A 22,130-nucleotide genomic window follows, 5' to 3' on the forward strand; every position below is an offset into this window, starting at 1 on the left:
CACTTCCAAATTTGGGAGTAATAAAACTCCCCCTATGGTAAAACTTCTTTTTAAAACTTCCAAGCACTTCACAACTGACTGCCCCTTTGGGGGGAAGATTGCTCTGCATGCAAAGAACTGGGAACTCATTACCCAGGACAAATGGGTTTTAAATAGTGTCCCAAGGATACAGATTTCACTTCCACACGTTACCAACCCCCAAGCGATTGGCCAGATCTACCGCAAAATCAGAGGGCAGAGGCCCAAAAGCAAGTACTCTCAAAAGGAATAGGAGCTATTCAGTTGGTACCAGAAGAGGAAAAGGGACAAGGTTTCTACTAGAGACTTTTCCTGGTATGCAGAAAAGACAATTCAAGGCGTTCTGCACTGGACCTGTCTATTCTGCACTGGATCTGTCTATTCCAAACACCTTTTTGGTGATTCCAAAATTCAAGATGCTGACTCTTCACCAGTTGCTTCCTATGCTAGGCAAAGACGCCTAGTTGGCAACACCAGATTTAAAGGAAGCATACCTGCACATCCCAATCAGGGAATCTTGCAGAAGATAGCTACGCTTCAAAGCAGGTTACACGTACTATCAGTTCTCTGCACTGCCCTTTGGCTTATCTACTGCGCCCAGGGTATTCACAAAGTGCCCTAGCTCCAGTCATTGCATTTTGCAGGCAAAGAAATATTCAGATGTACCCATAACCTGTACGATTGTCTAATTCAGGCAGAAAGTCAGGACATACATTTGAATCATCTAGCCTTTGCACAGAGGGTGCTAACTTGTCTGGGGTACACCATAAACGAAAAGAAATCACACCTGGTACCCTGTCAACAAATTATATTCCTGGGAGCCAGCTTAAATACAACTTCCCAGATGGTTTTGCTCATGTCAGAGAAACAAATTCATTTGAGAACCTACTTAAAACTAGTGGCCACAAAACCCTGTTATCTGCAAGGCAAATACTGCAAGCCTTGGGGTTCATGGCCTCCTGCATTCTTTTAATTCCATATGCGCATATGAGGAAACTACAATGTTATTAAAAAAGCCTATGGTGTCAACATTCTCAGGATCTAGAAGCAGTGATTCCTATCCTACATTGCCTAAATCTAGAGTTCCATTGGTGGGCAGAGGCCTGCCGCCCAAACAAGGGGACTATCATTCACTCTACCCCCTGCCGCCCAAACCCTAACAGACTAAACATGGGGGGCTCACCTGGCAGGGAAGTGTATTGCGCAATTGGAACCCAAGTCAAATGCACCTGCATATCAATCAAAAAGAAATGTTAGCTGTACAGAATGCTTTGACAGCCTTCAAGGACCACATTCTTCCAGGACAATTAATGGTAAAGACTGACAATACCACTGTCATGCGGTACATAAACAAGCAGGGGGTACCCATTCTTACCCCCTCTGCAGATTAGCCATGGCATTGTGGAACACAGTCTTGAGCTTCCAAGTGCATCTACAAGCTCAATTCCTGCCAGGAACACTAAATACACTGGCAAGACGGGCTAAGCAGAAACCTCATGGACCCACACAAGTGGAAACTGGAACCAACGATTTTCAACATGTTGACAAATGGGTGAGCCCGGATATAGACCAGTTTGCCTCCCCCCAGAACTATCAATTGGACAAATTTTGCACAAGGACTCGCCACAAAACAAGCTTTGAAAGTGGATACTTTGTCCTTCAGCTAGAAAAACCTATCAGTTTATGCCTCTCCTCCTCTCCAAAGTACTACTAAAGATCAAACACTACAAACCAAGGATGAATTTAATTGCACCACACTGGCCGCGCCAACACTGGTGTGTACCCCCTCTTGCACAGTGCCACTGTTGGCCCCATGGCACCTGCCTCAGACTCCTACTCTGTTTCCGCAGGAGAACCAGATTCTGCACCCTCAGCTTCAAACACCTAGCAGCCTGGCTAATCTTTTTTTACCATTCCTCAGTAAACCAGTGATGGATAGCATTTTAGAGGCAAGGAGGCCTAGTACTAGAAAATCTTATGTTGACGAATGGAAAATATTCTGTGCCTGGAACCAGTCTAAAGGAATGAGCACAGCAGCGCCCAGTTTACCTCAGATTTTACAATACTTAAGAGATGCTTCACAAGGACCTTTCTTTTTTCCTCCTCCAAAATTCATGCCTCCACCATTTCAGCTCATTATAACACAGAACCGCCCCCCTTCTCTCGTCCACTGCTGCTCAAGCAATTCCTCAGGGGCCAAAAATTTAAGACCACCCAGGAGAGCCTCAACTCCAGCATGGGTCCTTAACTTTGTTTTGGAGAAACTCACTCTTCCTCCTTTCGAGCAAGCTGCTACTGCAGATTTAAAATTCCTTTCTTGGAAAACAGCTTTCCGTTTAGCAATCACTTCAGCAAGAAGGGTCTCTGAATTACAAGCCCTTATGGCAGTGGAGCCTTTCATCATCTTTCATGTGGACAGGGTGTCCCTCAGAATAAATTCCTCCATGCCCAAGGTGGTATCAAGTGTGGCTCTTAATCAGGTCATTCATTTGCCGATCTTCTTTCCTAACCTACAGAACAAAGGGGAATGGATACTGCACTCAGATGTACACAGACAACTTAGATTCTACTTGGACAGGACTAAACTTCAAAGGAAATATGAACTGTTGTTGACATTTGCTGCAGGGACAGACAGGAAGGCTATTTCAAAGCAAACCATTTCTAAATGGATAGGCCATTGCATTCATTTCTGCTTTAAGCACCATGGAAAACCTATCCCACAGGGGATCAGACCCCACTCTCTACCAGGGCTGCATCTACCTCTACAGCTTTTCTCAGAGGCATTCCTACCAGGGACATCCTAAAAGCTGCTACCTGGAGTTCTGTGCATACTTTCACCAAACATTACCATTTGCCAGTTTTCTCTAAATCCAGAGCTGGCTTTGCCACTGCAGTCTTGCAGGTCCTTATAGCTGGCCCTAATGCTATCTAAATTCTTCCTCCTAGCCTTAGCTTTGGGAATCTACCCAAATGTGATGACTGCAACAGTGAAACACTGAGAACATAGTACAGTTGTGTTCACTTACCATAAATGTAGATGTTAGTGTATTCACTGTTGCAGTCCTAGTTACCCTCTTTCCATCCCCCTGACTTCTTTTGGCTATAACTCTACTCTCCTTTACAATGCTTAAAAGCTTTGGTGTATTTGCGTTTTTGTTGAAGTTATAACTTTGTATGTGTGTCTGTGTGTGCGGTAGCGTTGTCGCCTCGCAGCAAGACGTTGTCCTGTTCAATTCTCAGCTAGAGCGTCTTGTGTGGAGGCATGAGTGAATGGGCATGCCTTCGTTGACGGTTGTGCATCAGGGCTGGTAACTCTGCACGTAAAAATCCACTACCAAACAGCGGACTGGAGTTCCACTATGGCGACCCCTAACATTGCTTCCTATTAGGGGGGGGCACCTGACATCTGGGGCAAAAAAAACTGATGTAATGACGGCTGCATGCTTTATACTCCTGACTACCTGACGTCATTGAAGATGAGACTGCAACCAACACAGGACCCAAGACTTTGATAATCTGGCCGACTGAGGGTTACTGCAAGCAGATTACCCAAATGTGATGACTGCAACAGTGGATACACTCTAGCATCTACATTTATGGTAAGTGTACACAACTGTACTTTCGATCTACGCAGGATTCAGCTCCTTGTGCATTGATCAACAGGGACAAGTTGATCCTCATGCTCCTTCCTCCACCTTCCTCGGCGGCCCCTACTTCAACTTCTGCTTCTACCTCCCTGGTCTCTGGGACTTGATCTCCTGCTACATGGAACAGAGAGAAGCACAAACACTGGGATAGGCCCAAGAAGTGGTTGCCCGGCTACCAGCCCGGGTTCCCCTCTGCTCCGTTTATCTTGCTTTTCCCCGAAGCCAGAAGTATCTCTGGGCAGATCCCATTTATCAGTCTCTCCCTGGTGCCCCTTCAGGCCAGTTTCTGTGGCTTCCTCTTCCAGGTCCACCTGCAGCCTCTCCAAAGCTGAGGTGGACAGGATGATGTGGAAATTCATCCAGATTGGGAGTCTTTCCTCCCCTTTCCGGGGCTGGGAGCATGCAGGTCACCTTTATAGCCATTACTCCTTCTCCGATCCGACCCCCGGTTTTGGGGTTCTTGAGGCCTGGGTCAGCACAGATTGTACCTCGACACAGACCATTGACATTCACCGGTTTGGCTCTGAGTAGCTTGTAGCCATCTGAGCCAGATCTAAGGGGGTGGTGTCTGCTACAGGGCTTTCGGAAGCTGCCCTTCCACTCAGTCTTGGCAATTGAAGGCTCTGGTCTGGCTTCCATGTTGACAGTTACGGACCCGATCTCTGCCCAGCTTCCGAGATTCTTTTTACTTTCAGTGTGGTGGAGAGGGGTCCTCTGTTCCGTCGAAACCCTTGACACTGTTGTCCTCTGAGTCTGTCCTGGATTTCTCTTTCTGGTCTGAATTCTGCCATTCTGCCCCTTCAGGAACAGCCTGTTGCCTCTCCACCCTAGAGAGCTCCTCCACGGGAACAGCCATAAGTTTCCGAGCCCTCCGCAACCCCCCCCAGGAGCCTCCCCTGAAACATACTTGTAAAAGGAGGCACCTGGAGTCCCTCACAGAAGACACCAATTTAGAGGAAGGGGAGAGGGTTTTGGAGAGGGTTTCCCCTCGGTCACCCCCCCCCGATATGTACTTTGAAGACATCATGGAAATTCTCCACCAGCTTTGGGGGGGTACTTTGAAGACATCATGGAAATTCTCCACCAGCTTTGGGGGGGGGGTGTCCAAAATCCCAACCTGGATGAGTGTTTCTGGAGGCATTTGGCACAGTACCCTCTACCTCCTGGGTGTCCCTTCCTGCAGATCCACTTAATTTAGTTGCATCTCTGGCATGGAAAAGAGCCTGCCACAGTGGATCCCATTCAAAAGTGCCCTGATAGGATTTTGTGTGCTCCGTCAGACAAGCAACAGTGGTCTTAGGGTCCCCAGTTGATGCCATGGTGGATGGCAGTGGCCACAAAGAAAGCTTGCTCAGGAGAGCTCTACGGTCCATCAACCGGATGTCTTGGGCCATGGACCATTTTGGAAAGTGGATTTATGCTTCAGCCACGTTTGCGGCATATGATCAGACGTGAGACCTGTTCAAGGTCGCTGAGTCTGCCCCTGGGTCCATGTCAGTGGAGTGACAAAAGGTGTTCTCCTCCCATATGGGCAACACTCCCATTTCCAACAAATCTATATAGCTGCGGTCCCATGTTACCAAAGGCACTGCTAGAGGGGCTGGTACAGGCATTGCCATCAGGCGTCACGCCCAACTGTGGCTTTGTGCATTTTCTGAGCCCTTCAAGGCATCTTTCACTAATGCCTTGTATGATGGTTCCACTCTTTTGGAAAGACTGTACGGGACATGGTGGTCCAGAGCGAGAAAGATGGAAAGACCTTGTCTACCATCGGGATCTGCTTCTCAGCCTTTCCTGTTCTTTTCCCAGAATCAGCTAGGGGCGAAGAAGATGTGGCTCCAGAAGTCTCAGGGCTGTTCCCAGGACTCTCTCAGGATTTGCTCTCCCCAGAGGCAGAGGAGGATATGACAGATGCCACCCTCGCAGCCGAGGGGTCTGAGGAACCAGAGGCGTCTCCATTCCTGGACAGACCCACACAGCTCTGAAGGGTTGCCCAACTGTTCATTTCTGAAGGCAGTCAGGTGACGTTTCTCACTACACCCAACAGCCTGGGAGTCGGACTATCATTGGGTGTTGAAAATCATTTTCAGATGATACTTGGTCCCTGTCATTCAAATGTCAATCCTGCCCAAACACCACCTGGATTTTCCACCTGCATAACTGGAAGAGGCAGCACTGGAAATTTCTAAGCTGCTCGAAAAATGAGTCATCCAGCCAACCCCCCCAGACAAGTCAAGATTGGGCATCTGTTCCAGGTTTTTTTAGTGCTAAAGATGACTGGGGACTTTAGGCACTCATTCTGGATCTTTCAACCCTAAATGCGTCTGTTGCCAAAACAATTCCAGATGGTCACTCTCCAAATCAGTTCTGCCCTTTCTGCAGAAAAGCTATTGGATATGCTCAGTGGACCTCCAGGATGCGTACTATCACATAAAAATGGACAGGCGCTCTGAGTTTCCTCCTCTTTCAGCTAGGGTCCAAACATTACCCATTCAAGGCAATACCCTTTGGTCTCACACCACCCCCAGGGTTTTTACCAAAGTGGTAGTGGTGGCGGCTCACCTGCGGCTGCAGAGGTTCTAGGTCTTCCCTCTACCTGGATGATTGGCTCCTCTCTGCCCCCACCAGGTAATGCCTCTACCAAGCCAGGGATTTCCTTCTCCAAGCCATCCATCAGTTAGGTGTAACGATAAATCTCAAGTCTCTGTTGGATAAGGTTCAAACTCAACTTTATTGGAGCTTACACCATTCAGAGGAAGGTTTTTCTGACCCCAGACAGACTTCAGTCCCTCAGACATGTGTTGTACATTGTTCAGAACCAATATCCTCCTGCAGAATCAGTTCTTTTGGTGTTTGGGTCCGTGGTGGCCATGATCAGTCATCCCCACAGCTCATCCTACATAAGAGGGCTTTTCAATATCCCCTAGCAGTACAATGGTCCTTAATAGGTCTACCATTATCCCGTCCAGTTCCTGTGTCAATAGCATGCAGGGATTTGCTTACCTGGCTTCAGTTCTTGGATCTTCTGGGTTGTCCCTTTATCCTCCCTGCCCTGATGACCACTGCTGACTCCCCTTCTCGGGTGGTGGGCATTGCATGGGAAGAACAGTCCAAAGAACATGATCTAATCTGGAGATCAAATTGCATATCAATGTCCTGAAGATGAGGGCAATGCTGCTGGTGTTGCAAGCTCTCTTCTCTTAATGCCCATCTTCCCCTAAGGATGATTGCTGTCCAGACAAGCCGCATGCCTGTAGTCTGGTACATCGACAAACTGGGAGCCAGGTCTTATCCCTTTTGTCGTGAACCCATGAAATTGAGTGGACGATCTCCACCAGCCATCTTCTGGTGGCAATGCACATCCCAGGGAGGTCCAGCATTCTGATGGACAGGCTCAGCAGATCTATTCTGGTGCCTTGAGTGGTTTCTGAATCCTTCAGTAGCAGAGCAAATCTTTCTGAAGTGGGGTTGGCCTGTGATCTTTGCCTCTCCTTCCAGTGCGAAGTGCAGTGAGTATTTCACTCTGAACCAGCCCCCCCAAAGATGCTGTGGTTCATTCTTGGCCCTCCAGTCTCTTCTGTATGCTTATCCTCCACTTCCCCTGATCCTAAAGTTCATTCAGAAAGCTTGATGGCTGGGGAGCTTAGTGATCCGATTGCCCCCTTTTGGCCTTGCCAAGTATGGTTCCCTCTCTCTGTGGTCTCATGTAGTGTGTCCTCCTTGGACATTAGCTCTGGATCTGATCTGTCATTTCTCAGGGATCCCACACCCAGATCTAGTCAGTCTGAAGCTTACAGCTTGTCTGCTCCAGTTCGTGATAGCTAGGACTCCCGAGCTGTCATCTCTGGTTAAGATTTTGGTAGCAGCTCTCAAATTGTCCACTAGGAAAGTTTACTCCAGTATGTGGAAATGTTTTTCAATATGGGCATCTCAACATGATTTGGATCCTTTCACTGCTTCAGTTGCTGTTATCTTGGAGTTTTTGGCAGATATTTTTCATCAGGGTGCCAGCTTTTCTACGGTTTAAGGGTTAGCTGGCAGCCATCTCCTGTTTTCATATATGAGACAGTTTGGCTTCCCTAGCTTCTTCCAAGCTTTTTAAAGTCTTTGAAAGGTATTGTTTTACTTCTGCCCCCAATCAAGGACCCTATGTCACCTTGGGATCTTACTCTAGTTCTACAAGCCTTGTTTTTTTCCTCCTTTGAACCTGCAGCTACAGTGGATTTGCAACTTCTGTCTTGGAAGACAGCCTTTGGCCAAAAGTATCCAAGATTCAGGCCTCATCTGTTAAGTCTCCTTATGTGGTGTTCCATAAAGATAGGGTATGCTTGCACACGACCCCTTCCTTTCTCTGTATAGTGGCTTCGGAATCCAACATTAATCAGGTTATCAGTCTGCGTTTTCTTCACCAACTTCCAGAATAAGGGAGAGTTTATAAACTGCACTTGACATTCAGACAGTTGCGCTTTTATTTGCATAGAACAAAGTCCTTCCACGATTCATATCAGCTTTGTTTCCTTTTCTAACCATTTCTTAGGGAAACCAGTGTCAAATTATTTCTCATTGGATCTCTCGGTGCATACTTTGGGCATATACAGCTAATCCTTTATCTCCAACAGGTTAATTAAGGCACATTCTACTAGGTCTACGGCTACTTCAGTTGCATTTAGGGTTTCCTTGGATCACATTTGTTCTCCGGCTACTTGGACACCTTCTCACACGTTTATTTCCCACAATAAGTTGGATCTTGTGTGTAGAGACAGGGCATCCTTTGGCTCTGCCATGCTTCAGAATATCCTTCCATGAGGGCCTCCCAGGGTCTTGTGGTAGCTAGGACTCTGCCCCATGTGTTGAAGAGCAAATGAAAACTTCAGATAAAGTTATGTACTCATCATAATGTTCCATCTGAGTTGTTGCTTTTCATTTGTCTTCAACCATCCATCCCTTCTTCCCACCTGCCTTTTGTGGGCTGTGGTGCACTGGCAAGGCTTTGTCTTTCTTGTAGCGCTTTCAAGGTACTGATACCAAGTTGTTAGCTCTTGGTTAGGTCAGGGTGTTATGGGCGGAAACTATCTGAGGGGAAGAGGGAGATGGGGACATTATGGGTAGGGGAGGAGCTTGGAGCTCAGATCTGATGCTAGAAAATGTGGCCAAGTGATCAGACCCACAGGTTGAAAACCAGTGAAAACCAATAACTATGGAACATTATGGTGATACATAACTTTTTTCTTGGTCATCTTGAGCAAAGACCTCTAATACTCTCTTGTTAGATTTGATGAAGGATGTAATTAAAGATGCATCCCTGCAGACTGACACACAAACCCTGTTCCTAGGAAACCAGACTAAGTCTGTAGAGTGTTTGAGTCTCTGGCACCTGTATAGGAATCTTATCAATCCTGAGGTGATGTCCTCCACAAAGACAGTCTACATTCAAGGGAGCCAAGGGCCATTCTTCTGAAGTCATTTCACAAATGATAGAATAGTTTTGAATAATTTGGCAAAAAAAATATAGTGCTCTCATAGCCAACATAACTAAATTGCTAGCTTCTGATTAAGAACTAGGTGAGGTTCCTGGGTGAGATGAAACATGTAGAGGCGAGTGAAAGTATGGTTCTCTAAAAGGAGTTGCTAGATCTTTACGATGCCAGTTGCCAAGCATTCTATGAATGTGTGGCTTTGCTTTGGAAATGTCTACCAGGGCAGCTGCCACAAATCCCAGTTATCAGGGGACATGTTGGCCAAAGCGAACAGTCTGTTCCAGTGTATGTTAAAGCTGAAATCCTTTGTCTCTTTAGACGAGGATTTTCTTTTTGGACCCCAAACTCAGTGGGAAGGCAAAAGACCAAGCAGACGGATTCTAATTGGCTTTCTTTAGGTCCCCATGTAGGTTCAGCCATAATTGACATGGTCCTTTCCTGCCTTTTAGGTCAAAAGTAAGGAGGGAGGGTTAAAGGGAAAATTCACCTGAAAATGGCAAGCCATCCCAAAATCCAAGCCTGGTGGTCCCCAGCAACCTGGTGAGGAGCTACTTCCCTGTTCCCAACCACTCATGCCTGCTGTTTCACAATCTGGAAAGATAAGGTGGTCAGATTAAAATTCTCAAGGTGGGTTCTAAGCCTGGAAAAGTCGGGATACAGAATGCTTTTGTGAGCACTTCTACATACTCGGCATTCCCCCTTCTGAAGATCAACTGAGGCTTAGGCTCAAGTTCCTACAATTCCTGGCCCAAGGGTCTTTAGAACCACTACAGCAAAAAGACATCGGGACATTGTTTTTAGGTTGTTTCTGGTCCCAAAACAGGAAAGGTTCATGGAGTCCTATTTTAGGCCTCTCATAATTAAGCATGTTGCTTGTTGCAAAATTTAAAATGTTCACCTCCAAAGGCTACTACCTTTGAACCCTACATCAAGGTTTCCTTGAACCTGAAGGACACCTACTCTTCAGATCCCATAGCAGAGGACCACAGGCAGTTCAATCACTTCAAGGCTAGGGAGGTTGGTCAGTTGGTTTTGTCCCTTGGCCTCTGGCTTGGCCACTGTCCAAAATCTTCACCCACTGCTTTGCTCCAGTGATAGTTTAGTGCAGGACATGGGGCATCCACATTTACCTGTACTTGGACTGCCTCAGTTGCCACCTTCTCAGGAGGACTTGACCACATTCCTTCATCACAGCATTGAGTGTTTTTCCAGCCTAGAGTTTACTCTGAACCTACAAAAATCTAACGTACAGCTGTCAACTAAGATAGCCTTTCTCTCTGCATAACTTGGTTTTCAGGGAACAGCAGCTGTGTGCCTCAAGGACAAAGTCCTTTGAACTCAGTACTTTCAGGACATTCTGGGGAAAAAACTCCATATCTGACATGGATCAGGTCCTTGTACAATGATGTGTCTTAATGATTTCCCTAACCAGACTGCACACAGTGAAAGTCATGGGGCCAGCACTCCCTGCATCAAGAAGTCATTTGGTGGATTCAGGCATGCCTTGGGTCCTAGGAGTTCTCAAATGAAAGTGGGCCTTGCTCAAGGGAGCCCCAGAGGGATTAATGTTTTTCCCTTCACACGGACAAGACTAATTCTGTCTTGACCCTCGTCTCCCAGTGTACTTAGAAAATCAGGAGGATGAGCTCTCTGGCCAGGCAGCACTGGTTCTTCATTCTTCTCAGCTTGGCCAGAAATGAGCCTTAGGTGCTTTCTAAAAATGGACCTTGTCACACAGAACAGGTGGTCCACAATTCATCCCCTCTTGGACCAAATAAAGCTGGCAGGAAGGATAATTTGATACAGATACCATCCAGGCACCACGTTAGGATCTGTAGGATCTCCTTTGTAAAGGAAGACAGAAGACCAAGCACTGGAAAATCCTACATTTCAAAATTGTTAGGATTCTGTCACTGATGCATTAAAAAAACTATTGCAAGTCCAATTGCACCAGGTCCTACACTACCTTAAACTTTACAACTTCTGTCATGCTTCTGTAAAAGGCAGTGCTTCTGTCTTAAGCTTGGATGCCTATTCACACACATTTTTTTTCAGTACTGTAAAACTGTTCCTGAAGGGAATTGAGACCACAAAAAAGGGCCCATGTCTCTTACTGAGATCTAAAGTGAGTCTTAAAGAAGCTTGAACATACATCCCTTTGACCCTACCATCTCTGCCAATATATAAAGAAAACCACCTTGAAATTTGCTGTCTAATGCTGCTGTTCCTGCTGGGAGATTCTCTGAACTTCAAGCCTTTTTGTGGTGAACCTAGTCTAATTTTCCATAGAGACACTGGTTACTCTCTGTACCAGCCCCACATTTATGCCAAAAGGGAACCTCCCTGTCTTTCCAAACCTCAAAATGAGGGGAAATAGACTGCATTCATTGGACATGCACACACCATGTAGATTGGGTAATATTAAAATACAAAATGCAATTATTTGCTTTTGGTATTTGCTGGAAGTAAAGCGGAAAGGCCAATTAACATACTAATCATCTCTGGATGGATAGCCAAATGCATTGCCTTGTGTTATAATCATCATGGGAAACCAGCACCAGAGGGGATCAGAACCCACTACACTAGGTCAGTAGTTGCTATCACTGCTTTTCTTGGAGTGCTTACACATTCCATTCTTGAAGCAGCCACTTGGTCCTCTGTCCATATTTTCTCAAAACATTACTCTGCTGATTCTAGGACCAGGGCAATGTTTGGGTCAGCCCTACTGAAGGGGCTCATCTGCTGCACCTTCCTCTGTCCATTTTAACTATCTCTCCTTAGACACTTTGGACGATTGATTTATTGAACTTGGTTTAATTCAGAATCTTGACCCTTTCAGTTTAGCTCTTTTTGGTAAAATACATTTATTTTCTGTACAAGTTTTTGAATCACAAAAGAGTAGAAAGACATTTGTCTCAGATTTCTGATTCTGAAATGTGTAGCTTCAGCCATCCCCTTCAGAGGATTATTTTTCTGAAACTATTTCCAGAATGAATCAGTTTTCAGTGAGAGCATAATGGTATTCCAAAGTCTCTGCAAAAGTAGTATGATTTATAACTGGAATTTCTGGAGCCTACCCCATTCCTTTTTGTTCTTTCAATTCTGGACGATGTTCTTGACATTGCCTGCAACTTGATTGCTTGCCATCCTACCTCTAAAGTAGATAAGATTGGAGAACTTTTTACAAAGTGTTTATGCACTCATCCCATTTCAGATCCGGCAACTGTTGCTTTGGTGAGCCCACCTGCTGCTTAAACATCTGCATCATTCAGTCTACACCTGACAAGGTTGCGAAAGCCTTTGATAGATTTGGGAGAAAATGTAATTTTTAGAATTTTCAACTGTCTAGCATTAGTTTATGGTTGTCTCCTCTAAAAATGAGGCATATTATGGCATCCATTTCCTCTTCTGAGGAAAAAAAAACTGATGTGTGCAATTTGATTGCTTCTGTGTGTCGTCGCTAATCACCCTTTGCAATGTGCTTAATTGTTCTGATTATGCCACTTCCAGTGCTGCTGACACTAGAACTGTTAGTTTTGCTTGCATTTTCAAAATCTCCCAGATGTTAAAAATGGCATTTTCAACTACCCCTTGGCCCAAAAAACAGTGCTTTGTCCATCATCTGCACAGGTCCTTAATGTTCAGAGGCACAAGCTAATTGAAAGGATTTCTAATTTTATTCAGTCTACCTTCTCCAAGTTTACCAAGGGGGATTAATGTTATCCCTTCAATTTTCTTTAAAAAGCAAAATAGACCCAGCAAGCTATTGGTAAGCAAGCTTTGAAAAAGCAATGGTAGGTTTTCCAAAAAGAAGGGTCGTACCCCCAGAACAAAGGACCAAGTCTGAATATATTCAGGACTATCCTCTCTCACTCCCATTCTGAAAGAGTTAAGGTTTTGTCAGGAAGTCTGAACCTCTGGCAACTGTTTCTGACAGATTGAGTCTGAAAGTAATGGTCAGTTACAGATGGCAGTGGAAGTCTCTCCCTATTTTTAATTTCTCCACATCTTTTGGGTTTTTAATACTATGATGGGAATGGACCCCATTCCTAACTCAAAGTATAAAGTTCATGAAATTAGTGTTTTTTCAATCTTTGTCATCCAGAAGTGCTGTTCACAGTACCTGTAATGTGCCCAGTAATGAAACCTGCAATTTGTATGGAGTTGCATGTGTATCTGTAACATATCTAAATACGATTGTGGATTCTTTTTTTAAGGCCCGTTGCTCTTTATACAATTGGAACTGTTTGGATATCTTTCTTCCACATTGCTTTTGTTTCTGCCTGCAAATCCTGACACTTTATGATTTTGTCTCTGTACGCAAGACATTGTAGTCACCGGGTGTAACGAGATCAATGATCTTCATGTTTCACTGTTGCAGTCATTACATTTGGGTAATCCTGCTGGCAGGTTGCCCTCAGTTGGCCTGAATTCCAAAGTCCTGGGTCCTGCGTCGGCCCTTCCCTGACGTCAGGTTGTTGGGTATAAAAGATGCAGCAGACGCCATTTTCTTTAGTCTTTCTTGCCACGCGTTGCCCGAAGCAGAAGCAATTCGGAAGTGCTGGTCGGCCAACTCCTGAGATTTTTGTGTTTCAGATCCGAAGTCTTCAATAAAGCTAAGTACCCCGTTGGGGAAACTTTTTTTTTTGCTCCAGACCAATGTCAGTAAAAGTAAATTGTATTTCTTGTGGAAAGCAAATACCTCATAAGGATTTTCATTCGTACTGTATTCCTTGCCTAGGCCCTGATCACAACGTTTCTGGTTGTCAGTTTTGTGCTAGATTTAACCAACGCACTAAGCGTCAGTATGATTTTGCTTTAAACTATTTTGGACTCCGATTTAATTATCCAGAAATGTCATCGGATAGCCATCCGACTACCGGAGTTCACAAAAAACGCAAAGAAAAGGAGAGAACCAACGCCCAAAACTGACTAAGCTTCTCCTAAGCCAGTTGCCGGTTCTCAGTGAGGTGCTTTCGCAGCCCCTGATGCCCACTACTTTAGAGTCACAGACCGCTGCCGACCCCCACGTGGAGTCGGCCATGCCAATGGAAACTCAAGGTATTGGAGCCTTGGATACTATTTCTTCAGATGGGTCTGGAGCCGCTGAGCAGGCACCGGCTTCTGAGGGTGTATTCAGACCTAAACATCTTTACATTAAACAGACTTCAGCTTTAAAGGCAAAGATTAAAGCACCTTCTAAAGCAAAGAAACTCAAGAGCCATGTGGTCAGGCCTCTATGCCCAAAAAACAGATGCTCAAAATGGCCGAAGAATTGATTACCTTGATCAGGGGTTCCCATCCCCCTCCTGAGAGGCCTAGGCAAGAGACTATGAATCTTCACATCTGGTTTCCATTTCTTCTTCCTCTTCCTCTTCTGATCAGGAATATTCTCTTCCCCCCCAATGAGGATTCTGATGCTGAAGAATCTATACCTTCAGCTTCTCCTCCAGAGGACTATTCGTTTGGGGGAACCTTGCATAGTATGAGAGCATTTCCACTGGGAGAGCCAAGATTTTTCATAATCTAAAGAGGCTCAGGGATTTCCTTTTACTACCTCAACACAGGCCACTAGCCATTCCACCTTTGTTAGACATTATAGATGATGTTTTCTGAGTCTAGTCTTACCCCTGACTCCTTACCTCCAGCTCCTATTAAGCCTGACTGATATTACAGGGTTCCTGACTCTCATAAATTCCTTTTTAAAAACCCTGCTGCAGACCCAGAAACTATTTCACAGGGTCCCTGAATAAGTTGGAAAGCATACTTTGCAATGTGGTTTTGATTCTTTGGAGGCCTCCTGCAGGGCTGCAGTTACAGGTTCTGTAATTAGGAGGCATGCTTGGTTAAAGGAACAATCTGCCTGAGCATGTCAGTTAAATTATTAGCTGCACCTTTACAGCATGATACTTTGGTGTTAAGGCAGAAGAGATGTTAAAGAAAATGGAGGACATAGCTAAATCTATGCAAACTGTCAAAGATTTTTTACAAGTACAGCCACCTAGGTTTAGTAGAACTGGCCAACAAATAATTGTTCATTTCCTGTGTCAGACAGACCTCAAAGGGCAGATCCAGATGCCTTAGAGGCAGATCCCAGGCACAAGGTTCATACAGGTCAAAGTAGTGGGGTGCTTCTACCTCCAAAGTTGGAGAAGACAAATCACAACCATACAGGAAACTGTCCCAATGACTCCCCCCTGCCTGCACCAAGCACTTATCTCCTGGCAGCACCCTTAATGGGAAAATTAGCACTTTATTCTCAAAATTGGCAGATCATAACCCAGGACAAGTGAGTTCTAAACATCGTGTCACAAGGCTACAAGTTCCATTTCCATACCCTGCCAAAGGCAAATGGCTGGCCAGATCTACCAAAAAAATCAATGGGCAGAGGCACAAAAACAAGTCTCATCCCTCATGGACATGGGGGCCATTCAACAAGTACTAGAGCAAGAGGAGAGACAAGAATTTTACTCGACTGTTCTTGGTACCCAGAAAGGACAAGGCCTGGAGGCCAATACTGGACCTATTTATTCTGAACACATTCCCGGATATACCAAAATTCAAGATGTTGACTTTGCAGCAGCTTCTGCCCATGTTGGGCAAGAACGCTTGGCTTGTGACTTTAGACCTAAAAGAGGCATACCTGCATGTCCCAATCAGACAAAATTGCAGAAGATACCTCAGATTCAAGGCTGGCTCAATGCATTACCAATTCTCTGCACTGCCCTTTGTCTTATCTACTGTGCCCAGGGTCTTTACAAAGTGCCTGGCACCAGTAATTGCATTTTGCAAACTAATACAAATATATCCTTACTTGGACTGTGTAATTCAAGCAGGGAAAAAGGACGTTCTTCTACAGCATCTGGCATTTGTGAAAAGACTTCTAACATGTCTAAGGGTACACAGTCACTGAAAAGAAATCAAAACTAGTACACTCTCAAGAGACAAGATTCCTGGGTGCAAGCTTAAATACAGCTCATGCCAGACAAAGGCAACTGACTACCTATTTCAAAATGTTGGCAACAAAGGCCTGGTTATCTGCAAGAAAACTTCTGCAGGCTTTGGGCTTCATGGCATCCTACTAATTCCATATGCAATACTGCATATGAGGAAACTTCAGTGGTACCTAAAAAGTGTTTGGACTCAACATTGCCACAGCCTGGAAACTGATTATTCTCATTCCCTGCCTGAAACAGGAGTTTCGATGGGCAAAGGCTTGTCACCAGAACAAGGGACAGTCATTCACATTACCCCCAGCCAGGCAGATACTAACAACGGATGCATAAGATTATGCCTGGGGGGCCCACATGGCAGGAAGATGCATTCAGGGCACATGCACATCAAACTAAATGCATCTACATATCTATCAAAATGAGATGCTAGCTGTTCAAAATGCCCTGACAGCCTTCAAGGACTGGGACAACTACTGATAAGGACAGACACCACGGTCATGTGATATATAAACAAGCAGAGGGGCACACAGTCTTACCCCCTTTGCAGACTAGCCATGACTTTGTGGGACACAGCATTGACTTACCAAGTAATCTGCAGGCACAATTTCTGCCAAGAAGGAAAAATACTCTGGCAGACTATCTAAGCAGAAACCTCATGGATCCCCACGAGTGGCAACTGGATCCACAAGTCTTCAGCATAAGGAAATGGGGATGCCAGGACATAGATATATTTGCCTCCCCTCACAACTACCAACTAAAAAGATTCTGCACAAGAATTTATCACAGACAAGCATGGAAAGTGGACAGCCTATCTTTCAGCTGGAAAAACCTATCGGTGTATGCCTTTCCCCCACTGCCTCTCCTCCCCAAAGTACTCCTAAAGGCTAGACAGGAGAAGCCAAAGATGATACTGATTGCCCCAGACTAGCCCCCGCCAGTACTGGTATCCAATACTAAGGAACTTGTCTCAATGCCCAGCTTGGACCTTACCTCAAATACCTCATCTACTGTCCCAGCAAAACAGTCAGATCCTGCACTGCCAACTCAGGACTTTAAACTTGGCAGCATGGCAGATAATGTCATACAAAACACACCTCACAGTAAAGCTGTGATGGATGTCATTTTGGAAGCCAGAAGGCCTTGTACTAGAAAATCTTACACTGGAAAATGGAAGAGATTCTGTGCTTGGAACCAGGCACAAGGAACTGATACAGCTATACCAAGTATTCCTCAGATTTTACAATACTTAACTGAGATGCTGGACAAAGGCCTATCCTTTTCATCTATTAAAATTCATGCCTCTGCCATTTCAGCTCATTACAATGCAGAGCCAACAATCTTTTCTCATCCCTTATACCTCAGAGGAGCCAAAAATTTAAGGCCTCCAAGGAGATCACCAATGCCTGCATGGGACCTCAATTATGGCTTGGAAAAACTCACCCTACCTCCTTTTGAGCCAGCTGCTACTGCTGATATAAAGTTTTTATCTTGGGGAAACAGCTCTGCTCCTAGCAATAACTTCTGCAAGACGAGTTTCAGAGCTACAGCACTCATGGTTGTGGAACCTTTTATCCAGACAGGGTCTCTCTGAGGACAAACCCAACATTTATGCCTAAGGTGGTGTCCAGTGTGGCTCTTAACCAAACTATTCATCTGCCAACTTTTTATCCAAATCCACAGAACAAGGGGGAGAGAATTCTGCATTCTTTGGACATAGCTTAGATTCTACTTGGACAGAACCAAAGTTTTCAGAGCAATTTCTAGTGGAATATGCTGCTGGATCACAAGGAAAGGCTATCTCAAAGCAGACTATTTCAAAGTGGATAGGCCACTGCATTCATTTCTGCTACTTACACCATGGCAAGCCAGTGCCCAAGTGCATTAGGCCACATTCAACCATAGCTGCAGCCACGTCAGCAGCCTTTCTCAGGGGAGTACCAATCAAGGACATTTTAGAGGCTGCTGCTTGGAGTTCAGTGCACACCTTTACAAAGCACTATCTGCCACTCTACTCTAAATCCAGGGCAGGCTTTGCCACTGCAGTTTTGCAGGGCCTCATATCCGCGCCTAATGCTATTTAGCTCCAGCCTCCCAACCCTAGCTTTGGAACTCTACCCAAATGTAATGACTGCAACAATGAAACATGAAGAACATAGTGCAGTTGTGTACACTTACCATAAATATAGATGTTTGAGTGTGTTCACTGTTGCAGTCCAGGTTACCCACCCGCCATCCCCCTTTCTTCTGATGGTACCTATCCTTCCTCTGATTTATACAACCTATGTGGTGTATTTGCTTGTAGAGGAAGGTAAAGTTTATATTGGTGCATGTATTTATATATATATAAATACATTTTGGCTACCCTTTTAGGGGGCACCTGACATCTGGGGCAAGGAAAACTAAAGAAAATTGCATCTGCCGTGTCTTTTATACCCCTGACATCAGGGAAGGGGTGACAGCAGCCAATGCTGGACCCAGGACTTTGGAATTCAGGCCGACTGAGGGCAACCTGCCAGCAGGATTACCCAAATGTAATGACTGCAACAGTGAATACACTCTAACATCTACATTTATGGTAAGTGTACGCAACTGTACTTTTACTACTTTTATTGTCTTTTCATGGACCACCACATCTGTTTTGTTTTTTTTTTCACAGATGTCTTTTGAGCTGTTGGTAATGGATGATCCTATGTGATGTAGACTTAATCTTTTGTGATGGTTTGTGGCTCATACGTCCAGTGTTTTCCAACTACTTCAGTATTATGTTTGCACAATCTGCAGTGCAACAGTCTTGCCACATTATTATGCCATTAGTATGTCACAGCCATCAACAAGGAGTGCAACTGTTTCTATTTTACAAAACCTAAATTTCTCTGGGTCTCCCACATGTTCAATGGACTTTGTAAATCATGTAGGTAGTCCACAGTCATGTGCTGCCACTGTTAACCTTTCATCTTTTGGTTTGAATTCACCTCTCCTTAGCCATTCCTGTGTTCGATCCTGATCAACATGAGGTTGATGTCCTATTCCCATGTTGCAGTATTCTACATATGGCTTTACTCTTGTCTCGTGTGTGTACGGCCAGTATACAAAAGATTTCAGTCCTCCTGAGGTGTGTTTAACATCAGGCGTGGCCGAGGGAACAAAGGCCATAAGTGATGTTGGCACGCACCAGCCCTCATTACTTTTCAGCCACCAGTTGTACTGCAGGTATTACTGCTACTGATGACATCGGATTCTACTAAATTCAGATAAGTACCCCATTGAGTACCTTTTCAGTCCTTTTAACTTTTATTGCCTGTTAATGTCATCCAGAAAGGGGATGTCAGTGCGGCCGCCAGATCCCCCACAAGGGCATCCACAAGAAGTGCCTCTTCTGTTTGGGTCGGTCGCGCAACCACAAGGCCTGCCCTATTTGCCAGGTGTTTGTACCCACGACCCTCCGCAGCTGCTTGCATGTGTTAAATCTTTATCTAGAAAACCAACTCCTTAAGCGGATCAGTTCCTTCAGAACTGCCAAAAAAGGCCAAGACCCTACAGCCTTCATCAACCACTGAGCCTCTTCCATCTGGTCCTCAGACTGTGGCCATCTCTGGCCTGGTAGAAGGATCTGGATCAGTCGTATCAGATAGAGCAGGTACCTATGCAGATGCTGCACAATCCCATGGCAAGAGCATGTCTGCTGAGGCTGTACCACCAATTTCTGATGCCATGGGAACCACGCCCGGCCTTAGGCATAGGCGAACTAGGTGACCGCCTAGGGCGCCGTGCAGGTCGGCCTCGTAAAGGGCGCAATTTGTTTATTTTAATTTACTTTTCTAATAAGAAAAGTAAATTAAAATAAGTAAACCATATGTAGAGACCGGGATACAACTAACATTGCTACGTCTGCACAGGCATCACTGTGAACATGGAAAAGGAGTTTAAGTTTGATTCTGCGGGAGACTTGGTTGTCTCAGTACTTTTTCTCTACAGAAGTTGTCTTCTGAGACAGTTTTCCTCTCCAGGTGCGTGTACATTGGGCGTTCGTACGAAGGGATTTTTTTTTTAATGTATATTATTTGGAGAACTGGTAGTGAAATGCGCTTGCATAGTGAAACTACCTGGAGCTCAGTGGCAGTACAGCTGTAACACCTGTTTTGACGACGTACATTTTCATATGAGAATGTGCTGCAGTCAAGAAGGAAAACCATGCAGATTGTTTGCTTCGATTTGAAGTTTCAAGTTTACATGTATTGTGCTGTTTTTGCGAAGGGGGCTAACATTTTAGGCATATCAAATTGGTGTGCAAGTGTTCTATAATGTCACTGTATTGTCTTTAGCTATTTTAACTATCATATTGCGTGTCATAATGCCAATCTGCACATTGTCTGTTGGTACACTCGGAAGTGATTACGAATGTAATGATTGTTCTTGGTAAAAGTAATTATGACCATAATGTAAAAGTTGTTCCGGCTTATAAACCCTATGGTATGTACTGCAGATGTTGAATTTAAGTTTCACATGGGTAACTATAGGGCGCTGCAAGTGTTACTCAACTGCTTAATGAAAAGGGGGCTAAGAAAATGAGACAAAATGATCAGTATTTAACCTCAGAACTGATGTCATAAGATCTGCAATAATTGCTTCCTCTGACCCTGAAACAGGTGAGCCAAACATCTGCCTTATCCTTCCTGTTTGTGCTATGCCAGCTCCAGCAGGTGCCTAAGTTAGTGACTGAATTCTGGTCACCTGGGTCACAGGATTTTATCCCTTTATGCCAGTAGAGATAGCTAATATTTATTTTCTTTGTTTTTACTCTACAGGAATTGCCCAGCACTGGCTCCTCTTGTTCCTGTTGGTTCTTTTGAGGGTGAGAGTGAGGTGTCCCCTGTACTGGATAAGTTCCCTGCAGTCTGGGTGAGAATAAGGTGTCCAGTATACTGGATAAGTTCCCTGCAGCCTGTTTGCTCCTATCTGGAGAACTTTACCAGCCATTTTTTCCTGGAAGCCGAGAGTCAGGAATTTTGGAAAGGGTTAAATGCCAGTCCCGTAGCAGTGCCCTTCCTGCCTTAACCTCTCCTTGGTGGATGTTTTTTTTTTTGGATTCTGCAATAGCTGCCTGGTTGGGAAGAGATGTGAGTGCTTCAATACATGCCTTCCCCCTTTACTCAGTGGTGCTCTTACCACTGCAATAGCTCAAGCTTTCCAGACTATTTCCACAAGTAATCACCCACCTACCATTAGGTGTCACTAAAATGTGGGGCCTACACAACACCCCCCAGTGCATGAGCTGATATTTGCTGCTCATATCCATCCCCCCACCCGGTTCCTGTAGTTGCCATGCTAGTAGTCAGATGTGGGTCACCTTGTCATAGTCATGACTTCATCCTTCTGCTCAGTGGTGCCAGAGCAAACGTTATTCAATTTGGAGTAAGTCACTTCTTGTTCAGTCTTATAATTGCAGTCTGTAGCTCAAATGGACCTTCTTGGATCGGCCCATAACCACATTTAATAATCTGAATAAAATAAATTTACCCATTACTTGAAAATGAGGCAGCCCCCAAGGAAATGTTTGCAGCATACAATTGTGTACAAAATGGGGAAAGTTGTGGTCTTGCCAGGGGTATCAAGAACTTAGGACTGCAGCTGACCTTTACAACTAGAGAACAAGTGCTAGTAAGTGAGCCAAATTTGGTACCAAAAAGAAAGCAAACTAAGTATGTACATTGCATCTCAAACTGTCGAGACTTCAAAGGCACCAGATGGACAAACGCAGTTGAGGGCAAGAGTATGAAACCTAGCATGTGAAATTGTTCAATCTTGCCGTTTGTTCTTACGCATGGGTTCGGAGCCGATCCTCAGCTCCAAGACGGCCACTTCTACAGCTCTGCATCTTGAGAAAGCTCCGAGGCACAGTCCTATCCCACAATCCCCTAGTGCTAATCCTCAGATCTAGTTTGCTGTGACCGCAGATGCATTGCAGAAGCTCGGGCCAGTAAAGTTTTTCAATTTTTTTTGAAGTTTTCTCTAACTTGACTTTAATTAGTATAGAT

Source organism: Protopterus annectens, chromosome 2.part2 (genome assembly GCF_019279795.1).
Source record: "Protopterus annectens isolate FY-2018-M chromosome 2.part2, PAN1.0, whole genome shotgun sequence".
Lineage (NCBI taxonomy): Eukaryota > Metazoa > Chordata > Ceratodontiformes > Protopteridae > Protopterus > Protopterus annectens.